Source organism: Tachyglossus aculeatus, chromosome 16 (assembly GCF_015852505.1).
Source record: "Tachyglossus aculeatus isolate mTacAcu1 chromosome 16, mTacAcu1.pri, whole genome shotgun sequence".
NCBI classification, from domain to species: domain Eukaryota; kingdom Metazoa; phylum Chordata; class Mammalia; order Monotremata; family Tachyglossidae; genus Tachyglossus; species Tachyglossus aculeatus.
Window position 1 is genome coordinate 32,907,693 of NC_052081.1, and position 18,727 is coordinate 32,926,419.

Below are 18,727 nucleotides of genomic sequence, written 5' to 3' on the forward strand. Positions count from 1 at the left end.
AAAGGGGGCATTCTCAAGCAGGGAGGGTACATAATAGCCTTCAATCTGGAATGAAATCCCATTTCCCATTGTCTCCAAAATGCATCCCACAATGACCCCCAGATCATGCTGGCCTCCCTATTTCTATTTTCATCTCCTTTATCTAGCTATGACTTGTTGAATGATAGTATGCTCTTTAGAGAGTCAGTAGGACCTGGGTTCTAATCCTGGTTCTGCCACTTGTCTGCTGTGTGACCTTGGGCAAGTCATTTAACTTCCCTGTGCCTCAGTTAACTCATTTGTAAAATGGAGATTAATAATAATAATAATAATAATAATAATGGCATCTGAGACAAACACTGTTTTAAGCACTGGAGTAGATACAAGGAGATCGGGTTGTCCTATGTGGGGCTTACAGTCTTAATCTCCATTTTACAGATGCAGGAACTGAGGCCCAGAGAAGTTAAGTGACTTGTCCAAAGTAACACAGCTGACAAGTGGTAGAGCCGGGATTAGGACTGTGAGCCCAATGCAGGACAAGGAAGGGGTCCAATCTGATTAATCTGTATCTACCCAAGAGCTTAGTATGGTGCCTGGCACACAGTAAGCACTTAACAAATACCATTTAAAAAAATCAATGGCAGCATAAATTCTATGTTGTTGAAGAAACTCGTTATGGGTTAGTTGGTGCATCATCTCAATTTTCTTCAAGTTTATTGTCAGTCTGATTTATGGATTGGTTATGGAAGTCCCCACTTCAGTCTATACTTCACGCTGCTGCCCAGATCATCTCTGTGCAGAAACCCCCTGGGCATGTTACACCCCTCCTCAAAAATCTCCAGTGGCTACCAGTCAACCTTTGCATCAGACAAAAACTCCTGACTCTTGGCTTCAAGGCTCTACATCACCTCACCCCTCCTACCTCACCTCCCTTCTTCCTTTCTACAGCCCAGCCCTGTACACCTTCCGCTCCTCTGCGCTAACCTCCTCACTGTGCCTCGTTCTCGCCTGTCCCACCGTCGCCCCCCGGTCCACGTCCTCCCCCTGTCCTGGAATGCCTTCCCTCTGCACATCCACCAAGCTAGCTCTCTTCTGCCCTTCAAAGCCCTACTGAGAGCTCACCTCCTCCAGGAGGCCTTCCCAGACTGAGCCCCCTCATTCCTCTCCCCCTCCCCATCCCCCCCACCCTACCTCCTTCCCCTCCCCACAGCACCTGTATATATGTTTGAACAGTTTTATTACTCTATTTACTTTACTTGTACATATTTACTATTCTATTTATTTTGTTAATGATGTGCATCTAGCTTTACTTCTATTTATTCTGATGACTTCTGATGTGGACACCTGTCCACATGTTTTGTTTTGTTGTCTGTCTCCCGCTTCTAGACTGTGAGCCCATTGTTGGGTAAGGACTGTCTCTGTATGTTGCCAACTTGTACTTCCCTAGTGCTTAGTACAGCGCTCTGCACACAGTAAGCACTCAATAAATACGATTGAATGAATGGTGATAGGCCCATGGTTCCCCAGTCAGGAAAGGAGTGGTTCTGATGAAGCAGAAGCAAGGTAAAGATCAAAAAAGAATGAGGCAAAAGCCAAAGCAGTGCCAGACATTACGAGCAACAGAGACGACAGTGTAGCAGGCATCGGTTTTGTGTGTGCACAGAGGAACTGCGACTGTGAGTCACACATGGGCTTTTTCAGTCACACACAAACCCATGAGTGAATTTTGCCACCAGTGGCCTCGAGAGCCCAGTCACCAGCATTTACTCATTCCTGGATGACTGTCTCAAAGTTTTGAGGTAGTATATAAAGATTGGACCACTTTCCTGGCTCTTTATTGCATTCTCAAGGGTGGCAATGCAGACTACACTGAGCAGGACTGAAATTATCACCAAGCCCTTCTTTCTTTCAGCAGTGATCGATTCATTCATTCACTCCTATTTACTGAGTGCTAACTGTGTGCAGAGCACTCAGCTAAACGTGTGGGAGAGTACAATACAACAATAAACAGATGCATTCCCTGTAGATCATAGCATTAATTTCCCCAATGCTCACAATAAAAGCTGGCTTTCCAGCTCTCTGCATATCACATGGCTACAGTGACTGGTTCATGCTAGTAGCATAACAACATGATCCTTTCACTATTTTCGACATTTTTTAGAATGATGTTTTCATTTTTTCCCTGTGTGAGGACATTTCATCAATGAAAAGATATTTAGACCCCCCTCCACACTGCATTATTCTGACAGACAGCTGAAGCGTGCACTTTCCAATGCAAAATGGATGTTGTCTTAGACTTAATCCCTGTCACATGTGCAAGACATATACTGCAAAACATTTAAATGTCATAACATCATGTTTTAAAAATAGCACATTCACTCCCAAAATGTGTAATATTGTGAAGATATTTTATCTGTGTCCTATCTTGCAAATGACTAATACATTTGTTTCAAACTATCACACATTGACCTCTCAAATATTGTGAATTCAGACTGTGGAACTGCTAAACTGAGGCATATTGATCTGATCTGATTATGCACAATCTGTAACTCCCTTAAATGAAAAATCAAAATAGATCTTTTTTCTCCATGGTTTTTGTTGTTTGTCAATAGAGCAAGATGTCCTCTATAAGAGATTGATAGGTGGCATAAATGAGACCAACAGGGGAAAAGTTGAACTCTTACTTTTTTAGCATCTGAAGATTCAGTGGAGTGGTCTAACTAGCATTCCAAACTTTGGATGTCATCAGCTAGCATTCCAGGCTTTGGATATTATCACCATGGCAATAACAGACATGATGAAGAGAAATGATTCTTTGTTTTTGCATTATTTAATAAAAGACTTGGAGAGAATAATGTAGGGCCAACATTCAGTTGTATTTATTGAGCACTTACTGTGTGCAAAGCACTGTGCTAAGCACTTAGCAGAGTACAACAGTCACATTCCCTGCCCACAGTGAACTCACAGTCCAGAGGGGGAAACAGACACTAATATAAATAAATTAAAAAATTACAGACATATACATATGTGCAGTGGGGATAGGGGGGAGGATGAATGAAGGGAGCAGGTCAGGGCCAACGGAAACAAGAAGGGAGTGAATTGGTTGTATTCAACCGAACAGAGAAATTTAGAGAGGCATCGATTGAGACACTGACAGAGAAAAGAAAGGTGTTGGTCCCATGAAAACTTGTTTTGAAATGAAAGTTTTATTGTTTATTAACAGTCACTGTGAAGATGACACTTCTGAAAGTATTCATTCAAATCCTGGTGAACAAATGAACTGCAAAGACTGCAGTTCTTCCAATCCTGCGCATTAAAAAGGCCTGTCCTTTGACTAGCCATTTTGGCCAGCCATTTTGACCACCTTTTCAGGATTGTGGTCTGCCTTTCTGCCACAGGACTGCATTTGCGCGGCTCAGAAATTTCAGTGGCATTTCTCATTGTCATAAGCCTGGGGTGCCTGTAGGCCACTGTCCCTGTCCCAACAGCAAAGAGGTCTACCTTCATGTTCCTCAAAGATATTAAGATATTACACCCCTATCTGTGTCCAGCCTTAACTCTTTGAGAGTTTATAGTCAGAGATAGACAACACAAATTCAGATAGACATATTGAAATTGAGTAGACAAATGTACACACAAACAAAAGCAATGAAGTTGGGGACTGACCTCCCTACCTCCTGTCTCTCCCCACTCCATTCCATACTCCAATCTGCTGACCAGATCATTTTTCTATAAGAACATTCAGACCATGCTTCCCCACTCCTCAAGAAACTCCAGTGGTTGCCCATCCACGTCTGTATCAAAAAGAAACTCCTCATCACTGGCTTTAAAGCTCTCAGTCACCTTGACCCCTCCTACTGCACCTCACAACTCTCCTACTACAACTCAGCCTGCACACTTCACTCCTCTAACACTAATCTTCTCACTGTTCCTCAATCTCATCTATCTCGCCATCAACCTCTCACCTTCATCCTGTCTCTGGCCTGAATTGCCCCCACACACACCATATCCAACAGACAATTAGTCTCTCCCACTTCAAAGCCTTATTCATGATGTGATTTCATCTCCTGCAAGAGGCCTTCCCTGTCTAAGCCCGCCTTTCCTCTTCTCCCACTCCCTTCTTTGTCACCTTGACTTGCTCCCTTTATTCATCCCCCCTCCCAGCCCCACAGCACTTATGTACATGTCTTTCTCCCCTTCCAAACTGTAAGTTTGTTGTGGGCAGGGAATATGTCTGTTTATTGCTATATTGTACTCTTCCAAGTGCTTAGTACAGTGCTCTGCACACAGTAAGCACTCAATAAATACGATTGACTGACTGACTAGCCAGTCTCTGACTAGCCTAAAGACCTAGGACGGTGAGGAGCAGTAACTGGGAAGGCACTAGCCTCCCTATATCCTGCCAAGATTGGTCTTTTACTTATGCTGTCCACCTACTGACAGGTTTTTGTGTTCGGGCCACTTTGCCTTTGTTGTCAAAAACAGGAGATGATGGAAGAGCTATTTGAATAGGGGCTGGAGGGTAATGTCAGAGAATCTTTGACAAGGCTCTTCTTCACACTATTGGTTGGACGCTTCTTCAACTCCTCTGATGTACAAAAGAACATCTACTGCTGATGGGAGTTTGTTGGAATGGATCGTGAGGTTGTGTGCCCGAGAGGCTCTTCCTAAAAAATTGCTCCGAGTGGAGAAAAGAGAATTAGCTGAAGGAAAGGCTGCAGCTGATGAGAAAGATCACCAATTCAGCACTGTAAATAGCCCCCCTTTACTTTACTCTATCATGTGCTTTTCCAGAGCAATAAAATAGTTCTTCAGTGCAATAAGACAATTCCCGGAAATATAATTTAATGCTTCAGAGGTTTGAAAGCACTCGTCTAGATTAAGGAATTGCCCTTCTAACAGTCCCGAGGGTTTATTTATAACATGAAAACTATTATCATATTCATTAAAACCCATGCTGTACACTTACACAAGCTGTATTGACTGAAAGCCTTGAAACTACTTAGAGCTTCAAATGCACATTTCTTGGCAGTGAACGTTGAGTCATGCAGACTCCTTATTTATCTGTGCTTCTCTATGGAGCCTATCACCATAATTTCTAGGCTTTCAGATAAAGAACAACGTACAAGGAAGGGAGAAATCCAGGCTTCTATTCTCTTGGGCCAAAGCCTGAATCCTCTACATGGCAGATACATGGTAGATAGGCTGATCCAGGGACTTGAATTCATCTTCTCAGGAAGTTTGATTTTTTGGAAGGGTTTTTTTGCATTTTAATAAATTCACCTGCAGATCTCTATATTCCACTGTTGTGTTAATGGTAATGTTGTTAGAAGCATGGAGGGTGACTGGATAGTTCAGTGCTTGACCAGCATCCTTTCACATTGCAGCTAGGTGAACACAATCATTTGGTGTGCCGGTATAATGTCCATTTATTCCTTTTTTCCCCCTCTGGTAGTTGTTGAGCAATTACTATGTATCCAGTACTGTTTTAAGTGCTGATACACTTAAAGATAATAATAATAATAATAATGGCATTTATTAAGCACTTACTATGTGCAAAGCACTGTTCTAAGTGCTGGGGAGGTTACAAGGTGATCAGGTTGTCCCATGGGGGGCTCACAGAATTTAAGATATAAATTCATCAGATTGGACACTGTTCCTGTGTTCTCCATGGGGCTTACAGGTTTAAGTAGGAGGGAGAATTGGTTTGATGGTGATTATGGTTTTGCCTCTTTGCTTTCTGAATGTCCGGATGTCATTGTTCAAAAAGAGTCACCCCATCTTGGATTGCTGAAAGCCAAGTTGGTCTGTCTGCAGCTGTTGTCCCCCAGCATTCCGCAGTGAGGCTTCGTTGTTTGAAGCTGTGATTTCTTGTGACCTTAGTGTGTTCCTTCTGCATGCCCAGCATGCAGTCTCTCTGCTTCATTAAACACACACACACACACACACACACACACGCACACATTTAAAATGTTTCCAGTGACTGTGAGATTCCATCTACATGTGTATGAGTGTCACTGAGTGACAGGCTCTTCTGCATGGTAACTATCAACATAAAGTTAAGCCAAGTTAAGTTATGGTTATAGTTGTGATAGTGAAGCAAAGCAATGTGGCCTAGTGGAAAAGACACGGGCTTGGGATTCAGAAGAGCCTGGGTTCTAATGCTGGCTCTGCTACTTATCTGCCACGTGACCTTGGACAAGTCACTTCACTTCTCTGTGCCTCAGTTAGCTGTAAAATGGGGATTAAGTCTGTGGGCCTCATGTGGGACAGGGACTATGTCCAACCTGATTACCTTGTTTCTACCTCAGGGCTTAGAACAGTACTTGGAACATCGTTAGCGCTTAACAAATACCACAGTTATTATAGGTAGGAAACTTTTCTCGCCCCTTGCCCATTTTTGGTAAACACAGCATCCTCAATTCATCCATTTGTTCATTCAGTCATATTTACTGAGCACTCACTGTGTGCAGAGCACTGTACTAAGTGCTTGAGAGAGTACAGTATGGTAGGACTCCAAAGGTGTTGTCAAAAGATGCTGCAGTCACTACTTGACCAAGAGATAGGAATATGGTTGTTTTTGATACAAAAGCCTTTAATTTTTGGGTTAGGGGAGGACAAGCATGCACTTGATTTGTTTTTCCATTAGTGGTGATGACTTGCCCTGAGCCATTCACATTCTCTAGCCTGGTCTCTCTAGGACCAACAGCACTCATTGTGAAATGACTTGACTTGTGAGTGCAGCTTATGGTCATGGAACAGAATGTCTGTCTCAGACCTCAGCACTGTTATCATAAACTGCAATGGTGTGTGGCAGTCAGACTGTCCGTAGTAAAGATTAGGGGGTTCTTTTTCTTGCTAAAATCAATGGAAAGGCGAAACTGAAAACATTTCCTCACCAACAGCCACTTTTTATACAAAAAAGAAAAATTGGTTTTGAGAGTGCTAACTCACAGAGAAGTTTTATTTGCTATTTTGCCTTTTTAAGAAAGTGGTATCCTCTTGTTTTCCCACATACCAGCCAACTTTCCCTCCCGTACCCACTATTCCAGGCATGAAACCTGCCTGCCACTTGGATATCTCTGCCCGGAGATTGTACCTGAAGTAATCTTCTTGAACCTTCCTCAACACTTAGAAAAGTGCTAACAGCAAGTAAGTGCTCGGCCAATGTAACAAATACAAATAATTAATTCCACGATTGAACATTATTACGCAGGCAGGGAGATATGATCAGATGGCTCTGTGTGGGTTCCTGTTCCGCGATCTCCAATGTGTGACACTTACTTGCCCCACCCCCCTTTACCCCTGCTCACCCACACACCCACCCATTCATCGATGCACGCATTTTGGAAAGAACATCTGTTCGTACTACTGTTTGGGCACTGAAGAGAAGCAGCATGGCCCCACTAGGATAGAGCCCAACCCCGGGGGTCAGAAGGACCTGGGTCCTAATCCTGGCTCTGCCATAGGTCTGCTGCGCAACCTTAGGCAAGTCACTTAACTTCTCTGTACCTCAGTTACCTCATCTGTAAAATGGGATTAATGCTGTGAGCCCCATGTGAAACATAGACTGTGTCAACCTGATTGGTTTGTATCTACCCCCATGCTTAGTACAGTGCCTGCACATAGTAAGCACTTACAAGTACCATAAAACATATGAAACAACAATGAATTACCTTTTGGTGTCTGCCCATTTCCACACCAGTGAGCTTCTGGTAGGCGTAGGTAGACAATATTTCTAGAGGAGTCAAGTTGTCCTGCTGATATTTCAAAGTCATTTGGATATTTTTTATACTGCAGTCATATTTTCATAAATCTTTTGCAAAACCGCCGACCTCTCCTCACATCCTACCTCCGGCCTGGACCTCCCTCCCTCCTCGTATCTGATGAACAATTACTCTCTCCCTCTTCAAAGCCTGATCTCCTCCAAGAGACCTTCCCTAACTAAGCCCTCCTTTCCTCTTTTCCTACTCCCTTCTGCATCGCCCTGACTTGCTCCCTTCATTCATCACCCCGCTCAGCCCCATAGCACTTATGTATGTATCCGTAACATTTATTTATATTAGTGTCTGTCTTCCCCTCTCAACTGTAAGCTTATTGTGGGCAGAGGATGTGTCTGTTTATTGTTCTGCTGTACTCTCCCAAGCATTTACTACAGTGCTCTGCACACAATTAGCGCTCAACAAATATGACTGAATGAATGAATGAACGAATCACAAGATTCATGTTTTATTGTGAGTTCAATGAATAAAAGTGATCTTGCTAGTGCTACAGTCCCCCAGGCTGGCCACTGGGAAGAATATTAAGTGAAAACGGATGCTGTTTGCCTTGAGAAGATCCCAGAAATTTTTACACTGAAGCCCTGAATGAAACTGCAGAGCTGACCTGTTTTTACAGCTGTGCTGAACTCCGGTTCAAGAGCAGTACCATCCTGCTCTTCCCATAGGCAATTCCAGGGTGGAGAGAAGGGCTCAAAATCACTCAACCTTCACGTGCTCTTTTCTTTGTCTCTCTCCAGACTTATTTGCTTTTTCTTCAAGAGGCCTTTAAAACTTTTACTATTAAATGATGAACCAAAGAAACCAGAAATAGTGGTTGAATATCTCAATAGCTTTGAAAGCCAGGCTACACAAAGTTTTAGCCTGAAAGATGCTTACACTAAATGATTTGGAACTGAATTGAAATCTCTGGGCCTGTCCTGTGCTCCATGGAAAGCATTTTGTAAATATTCTACCCATGCTGCTTGCTCAGCAGGGAAGGCATGAGAGTTATTCCTTAAGTCAGTGGTGTTTGTTCCCAGTGACTGTCAAAATTCCTTTTGGAATGTATTTTTGGGGGTATGGGGAATTTACAATGTCAGGTGAGTGCAGACCAAGTTCTACCTTGGGGACAGCTCCTGCTGGCCCAATAAATGATCTGGCATCAGACAGATCTCCTTACCAGTGGCTTTAAAGCCCTCAATCACTTGGCCCGCTCCTACCTTACCTCACCGATTTGCTACTACTACCCAGCCCGCACACTTGGCTCCTCTAATGTCAGCCTACTTACTGTGCCATTATCTTTTCTATCTCACCACTGATTCCTTGCCCAACTCGTCCTTCTGGCCTGGAACTTCCTCCCTCCTTCATATTTGACAGAAAGCCACTCTCTCCCCGCTTCAAAGTCTTATTGAAATCACATCTCCTCCAAGAGGCCTTCCCTGGTTAAACCCTCATTTCCCCTACTCCCTCCCCCTTCTGAGCCACCTATGGAGTTGGTATCATTTAAACACTTGATATTCCCCTGCCCGCAGCACAGCAGCATTTATATATATATATATATATAATTTATTTTAATGTCTGTCTCCCCCTCCAGACTGAAAGTTTCTTGTGATCAGACATCATGTCTACTGACTGTCATATCATACAAGCATTTAGTTCAGTGCTCTGCACATAGTAAGCGCTCAATAAATACAATTGATTGAATGAATGAAAGAATAAGTAGCATTGATTGATTGATTGATGGCAGGGCCAGCAGAAAATTTTAAGAGAGGTCTGATTCGCACATCATCTTCACCCTTCCTTGGATTCAAAGTTCTGATCCCAAAGGAATCAGAAGTGAAAGGACAGGGCCTGTTGCTGGCTTTGAGAGGTGGTAATGACAGCTATCACTGCTTCAAGTGGGGTTTGGCAACATGGTCTAGTGGTTAGAGCATGGACCTGGGTTCTAATCCCAATTACACCATTGTCAGCTGTGTGACTTTGGACAAATCACTTAACTTCTCTGTGTCTCAATTACCTCATCTGTAAAATGGGAATTAAGACCGTAAGCCCTATGTGGGACAGGGACAATGTCCAACCTGATTGATCTGTATCTACCCCAGCACTTAGGACAGTGCCTGGCCCACTGTAAGCACTTAGCATTCATTCATTCAATCGTATTTATTGAGAGCTTACTGTGTGCAGAGCACTGTACTAAGCGCTTGGGAAGTACAAGTTGGCAACATATAGAGACGGTCCCTACCCAACAACGGGCTCACAGTCTAGAAGGGGGAGACAGACAACAAAACAAACCATGTGGACAGGTGTCAAGTCATCAGAATAAAGAGAAATAACAAAACAAAACCAGAAAGCTCCAAGGATGCAGTAGAAATGGTGCTGAATGGTGTTGAGAGGCTACCCCTGATACATTCTCAGATTTAGGATCTAACAAGATTTGAGTGAATTACTTTGATGTGTTTCTACTTGTAAGTGAAAAGCTTACTGGCTGTATAACTGTGTTGGTATTTGTTAAGGACTTACCATGTGCCAGGCATTGTTCTAAGTGCTGGGGTAGACCCAGGCTAATCGGGTTGGACACAGTCCCTGTTCCTCATAGGGCTCACAGTCTTAATCCCCATTTTGTGAATGAGGGCACTGAGGCACAGAGAAGTTAAGTGACTTGCCCAAGGTCCCACGGCAGGCACTGGAGGAGCTGAGATTAGAACCCAGGTCCTTCTGACTCCCGGTACCATGCTCTATCCACTAGACCATACTGTTTCTCCAGGCCACACTGTACAGACAACATGTCCAGGGAAGTGAAGACTAAGGGCTTGCTACCATTGCATAAAGCTGGTCTAACAGCTACTCCTGAATGTCCACTGAATGGGCTGCTTGGTTTCAATTCCAGAGGCTCTTATGACAAGCGCTCCAGAGTACTTTACTCTAGACCATGCTCCTGGATCAATCAACTGACTAAAAATAGATTTAAAGAATCGACTGCAAAGGCCCAGAAACTAGATGGAGTTTCCTAGTGAACTTTCTGGAGAAAGAGACTGTAGATAAACATTCTGTACTGAGAGAAGGTAAAAACCATCCCTCGTCAGAATTCCCGTTATTCATTTCAATTCCAGGAACTCAACTGCTCCAGATTAGCAGGCTGTCTTTTATTTTCCCTCTGAAATTTTACAAGAACTCATTATTTCTACTCTGGTTTCTGGGCAGTCTGGAGTCACCATTCATAGCCATTTAGTCTCTTCACTTCATCTTTTATTCTCACCCTAACTCTCGCTAATGCTCTGCTATTTCCCAGTTGTGGTAATTAGTAATTTAAAGGAACAAGAAGTTCTCCAGCATCGTGTACTAAGCTAGTTTAAATAACATTGTTGAACTTATAACAGCTGTGAATTACTGAATTTACCTCATGTATTTTTGGTCTTAATTAAAATGATAATTATATCAATTATTTGAGGAGTTCTTCCTATTTATGAAGATCCGTCTCTCCCACTAGATTGTAAATTCTTTATAGGGAGGGACCATGTCTTCTACCTCTATTGTTCTTTCCCAAGTGCTTAGCACAGTATGCTGCAGACAGTAGGCACTCAGTGAATACTGTTGACTGAATGATGGATAAGTGACCAAAGGTAGGATAGTCAGAACTGCAAAATTAATTAGAGATCAATCAATAAATAAATGGTATTTATTGGTATTTAAATGATATTTATGTGTTCAGAATACCATACTTATCATTTGGGACAGTACAGTATAGTAAGTAGACATGATCTCTGACCTCAAAGAGCTTACAGTTTGGTCAGGGAGACAGGCATTATGATAAATTACAGACAGGGAAGGCAACCAACTATAAGGATATAGTGGGGGTGGGTGGAATGTGTTAAACAGATCCCAAGTGTTTCTGCTCCTTTCCCCCATTAGCAAGAAAAGCAGTGTGGCCTAGTAGGTAGAGCACAGGCTGGTAAGAAGGACCTGCATTCTAATCTCAGCTCTGTCACTTGACTGCTGTGTGACCTTGGGCAAGTCACTTAACTTCTCTGAGCCTCAATTACCTCATCTGATAAATGGGGATTAAGACTGTGAGCCCCAAGTGAGACATGGACTATGTCCATTCTGATTAGCTGGTATGCACCCCAGCGCTTAGTAATAATAATAATAATAATAATGGCATTTATTAAGCACTTACTATGTGCAAAGCACTGTTCTAAGTGCTGGGGAGGTTACAAGGTGATCAGGTTGTCCCACGGGGGGCTCACAGTCTTAACCCCCATTTTACAGATGAGGTCACTGAGACCCAGAGAAGTTAAGTGACTTGCCCAAAGTCACACAGCTGACAAGTGGCGGAGCCGGGTTTTGAACTCATGACCTCTGACTCCAAAGCCCGGGCTCTTTCCACTGAGCCACGCTGCTCCTCATACGGTGCCTGGCACATAGTAAGTGTTTAACAAATGCCATTAAAAAAAACAAAAACAGTGCCTGTTGTTTTAGTCTGAATGTGGAGCAGATTTAGTTGTTGGTTCATCACCCCACATCTTCCCCTGGTTATCCAACCACAAGAGGCAACTGTTGTGAAAAGAATAGAGTGTATTTCTTGGGTCCATCTGTAGTCTGTCATCTGCACCCAAGATTCAGGGTTTTCGTACCTGCAGTTCATGTGAGCGCTTCTCAGAGGGCAGAACCTTATTGGTCACTTCTCTGCTCACCCACAAAGTCTATTGCACAGGCCTAGCATGAACTTGTACGTAAAAATCACCATCTTTGCTTCTGAGCGTGCTTCTGCTCAGTAGGGCTTCTTGTCAATATCCACCTGGCACCTAGAGCTAGTAGTTCTGTTTGTCTGGAGAGCAAGACCTTTGCACACAATATGCTGTATTTCCTTTATCTTGGGGAGCTGATCTTTTTGGGAATGGCAAACCTCTCTGGTTAACCCTTTCATTCCTCAAGATTGTCTCTTTAATGGGATTCCTTGAAGCATACCACTGAAGTCCTAGAGAGCAAAACAGTCTGGCAAAAATGGTTCCTTAATTTTGGGGTTGGGCAAGGAAAGTAAAATTTGTGCGAAGTCGATGACAGCTGGGTTAAAATTGGAGGGGTAAGACCTGGTGGGGCTTTTGTCATTCCTAACGGAAGAAGATTGGTCGTTATGTCTTGGCAAACACCAAGGACTACTTCTAAAACCACTCTAGAGCAGTACATTCTGCTCCTACCCTGTATAAATGGAGAGGAACACTTGTGTGATGCTCCACACTATGATTCTCTGCTCCCACTCTTGCTCTGACTAATTTTCCGTTTGGTTACTGTACCATAATTCCGCAGAAGAAAGAGAAGCAGTGTGGAGTAATGAAAAGAGCCTAGGCTTGGGAGTCAGAGGACTTGGGTTCTAATCACCACTTCTCCACATACCTGCTGTGTCTGTACCTCAGTTCCCTCATCTGCAAAATTGGGATTCGATACCTGTTCTTCCTTCTACTTAGATTGTGAGCCCCATGTGGAACCTGATTATCTAGTATCTACCCCAGAGCTTAGAACGCTGGTTGGCACATAGTAAGCATTTAACCAATAATAACAACAATAATAATAATCATCATCTCAGCTCCTGCACTGATATTTCCATTACATCCTGGGTAGGAGGAATTTGCAAAGTCTGGGATGACATAGATTCATAGTTGTGATGAGAGTATGACAAGGATTCTTTGATGCCCATAATTCCTCTTCTGCAAAGGGAAAGTGGCACATAAAGAGTAGGAGGTCTAGGATTCCCACCCCATCTAGACTGTGAGCCCACTGTTGGGGTAGGGACTGTCTCTATATGTTGCCAACTTGTACTTCCCAAGCGCTTAGTACAGTGCTCTGCACACAGTAAGCGCTCAATAAATACAATTGATTGATTGATTGATCAGCATCCCCAAACCTAGCTATGACCAGCACACTGTGACCTTGGACTGGGAGTTGGGGAGAGAACAAGGTTGTGGGTGGGGGAAACAAGTTGCCGTTCTTTTCCTTTCATTCATTCATTCATTCAATCATATTTATTGAGCGCTTACTGTGTGCAGAGCACTGTACTAAGCGCTTGGGAAGTACAAGTTGGCAACATATAGAGACGGTCCCTACCCAGCAGCGGGCTCAGGTACTCTGGTTTCCCTATCATTTCCGTAAAATGCCATTCTGCACTTATCTCCCCACTCCTCAAAAACCTTACCCGTTACCCAATCCCTTCCACATCAAGTAGAAATCCTGACCACAGAATCACCCTCCTATCTTTCCTCTCTCTTCTCCCATTCAACCCCAGCTCACACTTTTTGTTCCACTAACATTTATCTACTCTCTGGGCCTCACTCTCATCTCTCCCACCTCCAAACCTCCAAACTCTTGCTCACTCATTCCCCCTTTATATCCTCTAGAGCTGAGCGCTCCCATCTTCAAAGCCCTGTTGACATTACATCTCCTTCAGGTGATCTTCCCCAATTGATTTCTCTTCTCCCTTGGCCTTTTCCCCTGAATTGTCACCTCAGAACTTTTGTGTGTATGTACATGCACCTTTATGTACTCACAAACCCCTGTGCCACTTCTGAATATAGCGATTTTCAAACAGTATTTCATAAATACTCACTAATTGATACTAAATTAAGTATCTACTTTTTCTTCTCCATTCTGTCTGTAGATTATTTTATTGTCTGCCTCTCTGCCAGATTGTAAGCTCTGTGAGGGTAGGTATCATGTCTGCTAATGCTATTGCACCCTGTAAGTGCTTACTACATAATAGACACTAAATAAATACTCAGTAAATACTATTGATGGAGTGATGGATTGATAGATGAGAGTGTAAGGGGAGAATTAACAAGGGGGATTTGTCAAAGCCAACAAAAAAGAGAAAGTTCAGTCTTCCTTCCTCATTTCCCTCAAGGCACAACCTAAACAGGTGGGATGGCAAAGGACTGTTGGGATGACCAGGCAGATCATTCTGGGGGGCAGCAATTAGGAGAGGGGTAGCTCCCAGTGCTTAGAACAGTGCTTTGCACATAGTAAGCACTTAATAATAATAATAATTATTATTATTATTGAACAGAGGCTTCAGGAAGCTCAGGTGATTAAGAGACAGGCTCGAGAGGAGTGACAGGAGTTGCAAGTGGCATCAGTGTGTAAAGGGAAATCTTTATTATTATTATTATCATTAGCAATCATCATCATCATGGCATTTGTTAGGTGATTACTATGTGCCAAGCACTGTACTAAGCATTGGGGTTGATATAGTATAAGAAGATCGGACAGGAAGTGTGCGTATTGGATTTCTACCTGCACACTTGGGTGGGGTCTAACACATAATGGCCACATTTTCAACAGAATTATATGTGTATATACATATATACTTACATCTATATGTATATTGTCATATATGCATATATGAGAACAAATCACATGCCCCCAAAATATGTTTTTGTACAATAGGACAAAATGATAAAATAATTTAACAAAAGGGCCAAGCCCTTGGAAATCTCTACGTATTTTATAAAATATTACTTTTTATGTTTATGATTCATTTGCACTTGGCTCACAAATATGTTGTTTTGCAAGAACATTTGGATGTCCAAGAAACATTCTGAGCCCCTTAAAGTCCTTTTTATTTGAACCAGAAAGCCTTGACTTTGCCAAGATTAAATGGAACTCAGACATCAAAAGATCTGAGTTCAGTTTTCATTGAATACAAGTTTGAGTAAACTCTACACTAACCAAATGAATCTCCCATCTTTAGTTTACAGTACATAGTTTTCGCAGAATACTTACTTTTGAAAATTGGCTTCTCTGTCCCATTTCTCTTAGGGTGTAACTGTGGGCCTATCCTTTATTTAACACACACACCCAAAAACAAAATAAAGGAGCTCAGCCAGCATTACACTAGCTTAAGAAAGATGTAGTCATCATTTTTGCTTTCCTTCTAGTTCCAGATCTCCATTTCCCTTTATGAAGCAAAAGTTGCATGAGAAAAGACTTTAAGTTTTGAAAAAGTCCAAGCAGAGGTTGTGAAAGTGACTTTTTTGATCACAAAATGTGACCAGGATGGATTTTCCCGCATTGGTCATATTCACACATTAATAGGTGAACTTCACCATCAGTGGTGTCTTCCTCAAATACAAAGGGCAACCACATACATGGAGAAACCCAACTCTCACTATACTTTCCATTTTCCAAGTCCTTTTATAGGATACTTGTTATAAGTAACTTGACACACCCTGACAAAAGATCACCTACCTCAAGGTAAAGAGTGTTATTGCTCATTCCATTCAGGTGAGGAAAAATGAGGCTAAGCTACTTTTTAAAACCATCAAAGGAATATTTGTCAGCAGGGCTAGAGAAACCCATGGTGCTCAAAGTAATTGCCTGGCCCAAATTTGGGGTTTGGAAGGTGGCCGAGAATGCCAAAGACATTTCTTGCTGCTACTTCAGCCATCGCTGATTCACCCACTCAAACCATTTCAGGGACTAGAGGTCCTAGAAATGCGTGGGACAGACAAGCCTCATTCCTCCCTTTATTTTTCTCTTATTTTATAGGGTCAGAACAAATACAAGATGGACAGGCTGGTGAGTCCCCTTAGCCCAGGTCCTGTTCTAATCTTGTCCTGGCCCTGGCCTAGTAGAAAGAGTCAGGAGACCTAGGTTCTAGAATAGACTTCACTACTTTCATCCTAAAGAACTTGGGCAAGGCATATAATGTCTGTGCATCAGTTTCCTTTTCTGTAAAATGGGGATAAAATGCCTGTCATCCCTCTAAGATTGTGAACCTCATATGGGACAGGGATTATGTCCAATATGATCTTTACGTGTAGAGCCTAGTGCTTAGTACAGGGGTTGGCACATAGCAAGCACTTAATACTATTATTACTATTTTTTGAAACAACTACAGCAATACAATTGATATTTCCGCTCTTATATTGATCCTGGGTATTCAAGAACAGCAAAATCTGCTCTTGCCTTTTAGAAATAATTGTGGTATTTGTGAAGCGCTTACAGTATGCCAGAAACAGAATAGTACATTTGCATGATGCTCCAGGCAGTGATTCTATGTGTTCCTTGGGCAAATCACTTAATTTTTCTATGTCTCCAGTTTCCTCATTAATAGGAGCAGGGTTAAATCCATGTTCTCCCTCCCACTTAGACTCTGAGCTCCATGTGGGGACAGGGACCATGTTCAACCTGATTATCTTGTGTCTACCCCAGAGTTTAGCACAGTGCTTAATACACTGCAAACACTATAATAATATTATAGCAACTAATGATAATAATAATAATGATAGCATTTCTTAAGTGCTTACTATGTGCAAAGCAGTGTTCTAAGCGCTGGGGAGGTTACAAGGTGATCAGGTTGTCCCACGGGGGGCTCACAGTCTTAATCCCCATTTTACAAATGAGGTTACTGAGGCCCAGAGAAGTTAAGTGACTTGCCCAAAGTCACACAGCTGACAATTGACAGAGCTGGGATTTGAATCCATGACCTCTGACTTCAAAGCCCATGCTCTTTCCACTGAGCCTTGCTGCTTCTCTACTATGAAAATAATAATAGTTATTATGATAGACTGTAAACTGTAGTCTGTAAGCTCATTGTAGGCAGGGAATGTGTCTGTTTATTGTTGTACTGCACTCTCCCAAGTACTTAGTATAGTGCTCTGCACACAGTAAGTGCTCAGTGAATATGATTGAATGAATGAATGAAATATAATTGAATGAAGATTATCATTACTCTTTCCCTTGCTCCCTTAACAGCAGCGTCTGTGTACATCTTTCAGTTCTAGTGGCAGGCATCCCTGAGGTTTATATTTTGGTCAAACACTCACCCCACTAGGCTGGACCCAGCTAGCATGGAATGTTTAGCAGCCTATAAATAAGTGTAGTATCTGAGGCTAAATGCATGGTAGGTGGTAAACTGGTTGTGAATTAAAAACAGCACAGAGAACATTCTTGAGTCACAGAGCTTCTATGATCTGCCAAAAGAATAAAACAAAGCACTTCCATTCAGTGAATGGTAATCCAAAGGAACAAGCCCATTTTTAAAGTTTGCTTTTTATTTTCTATGGTGATGTGGTCTTTCCCACAGGTAATTTTTTATGGTATTTGTTAAGCGCTTCCTATGGGTCAGGCAGTGTACTGAGCTCTGGGATAGATACAAGCTAATTGGGTTGGTCATAGTCCATGTCCCTCTCATTCTTAATCCCTGTTTTACAAATGAGGTAACTGAGGCACCGAGAAGTGAGGTGATTTGCCCAAGGTTACACAGCAAAGTGGCATTAGAACACAGGCCCTTCTGACTCCCACAACTGTGTTCTATCCACTAGGCCACACTGCTCGTACCCTGGATAGGCCAACAGATGAGAAAGGGTAATTATCACTGTGTTAGACCAATGGTCCATCCAACCCAGTACAGTGGCAGCTAGAGTCTCAGAGAAACTGGGTCATGGGTGCCCTTCTTGACTTCTATCCTGGTATTTAGGGACATAGTGTATCATCTGACATACCTAATCTTTCTCCTTCCCTCCTTAACTTTCCTGGTAAAACCCATTTTTGGAGGTTTATTCATTAGTTAATCCAAACCCCTCAGTGATTTTTGGCCTGGACAGCTTTTTATGGTAACTAATTCTAAAGGCATACCACCCTCTATGTGAAAAAGTGTTTCTTTTATATGTGCTGTACCAATCCTCTTTATGGTTCAGTGGGATTGTCCTGTGCTATGGGATTAGGTGAATAACAATTTGAGTGTTGACCTTCATCTATGGATCCTAAGGCTTTTGATTTTGACCGGGGTGAAGGGGCTGGGGTGGGGGTGGAGGTATGGGGCCTGTGAGCCCGTTGTTGGGTAGGGACAGTCTCTATATGTTGCCAACTTGTACTTCCCAAGTGCTTAGTACAGTGCTCTGCACACAATAAGCGCTCAATAAATACGATTGAATGAATGAATGAATGTAAGGGAGGGGAAGAGAAAGGGAAAACAGGATTCCTTTAAATGTCTTGAC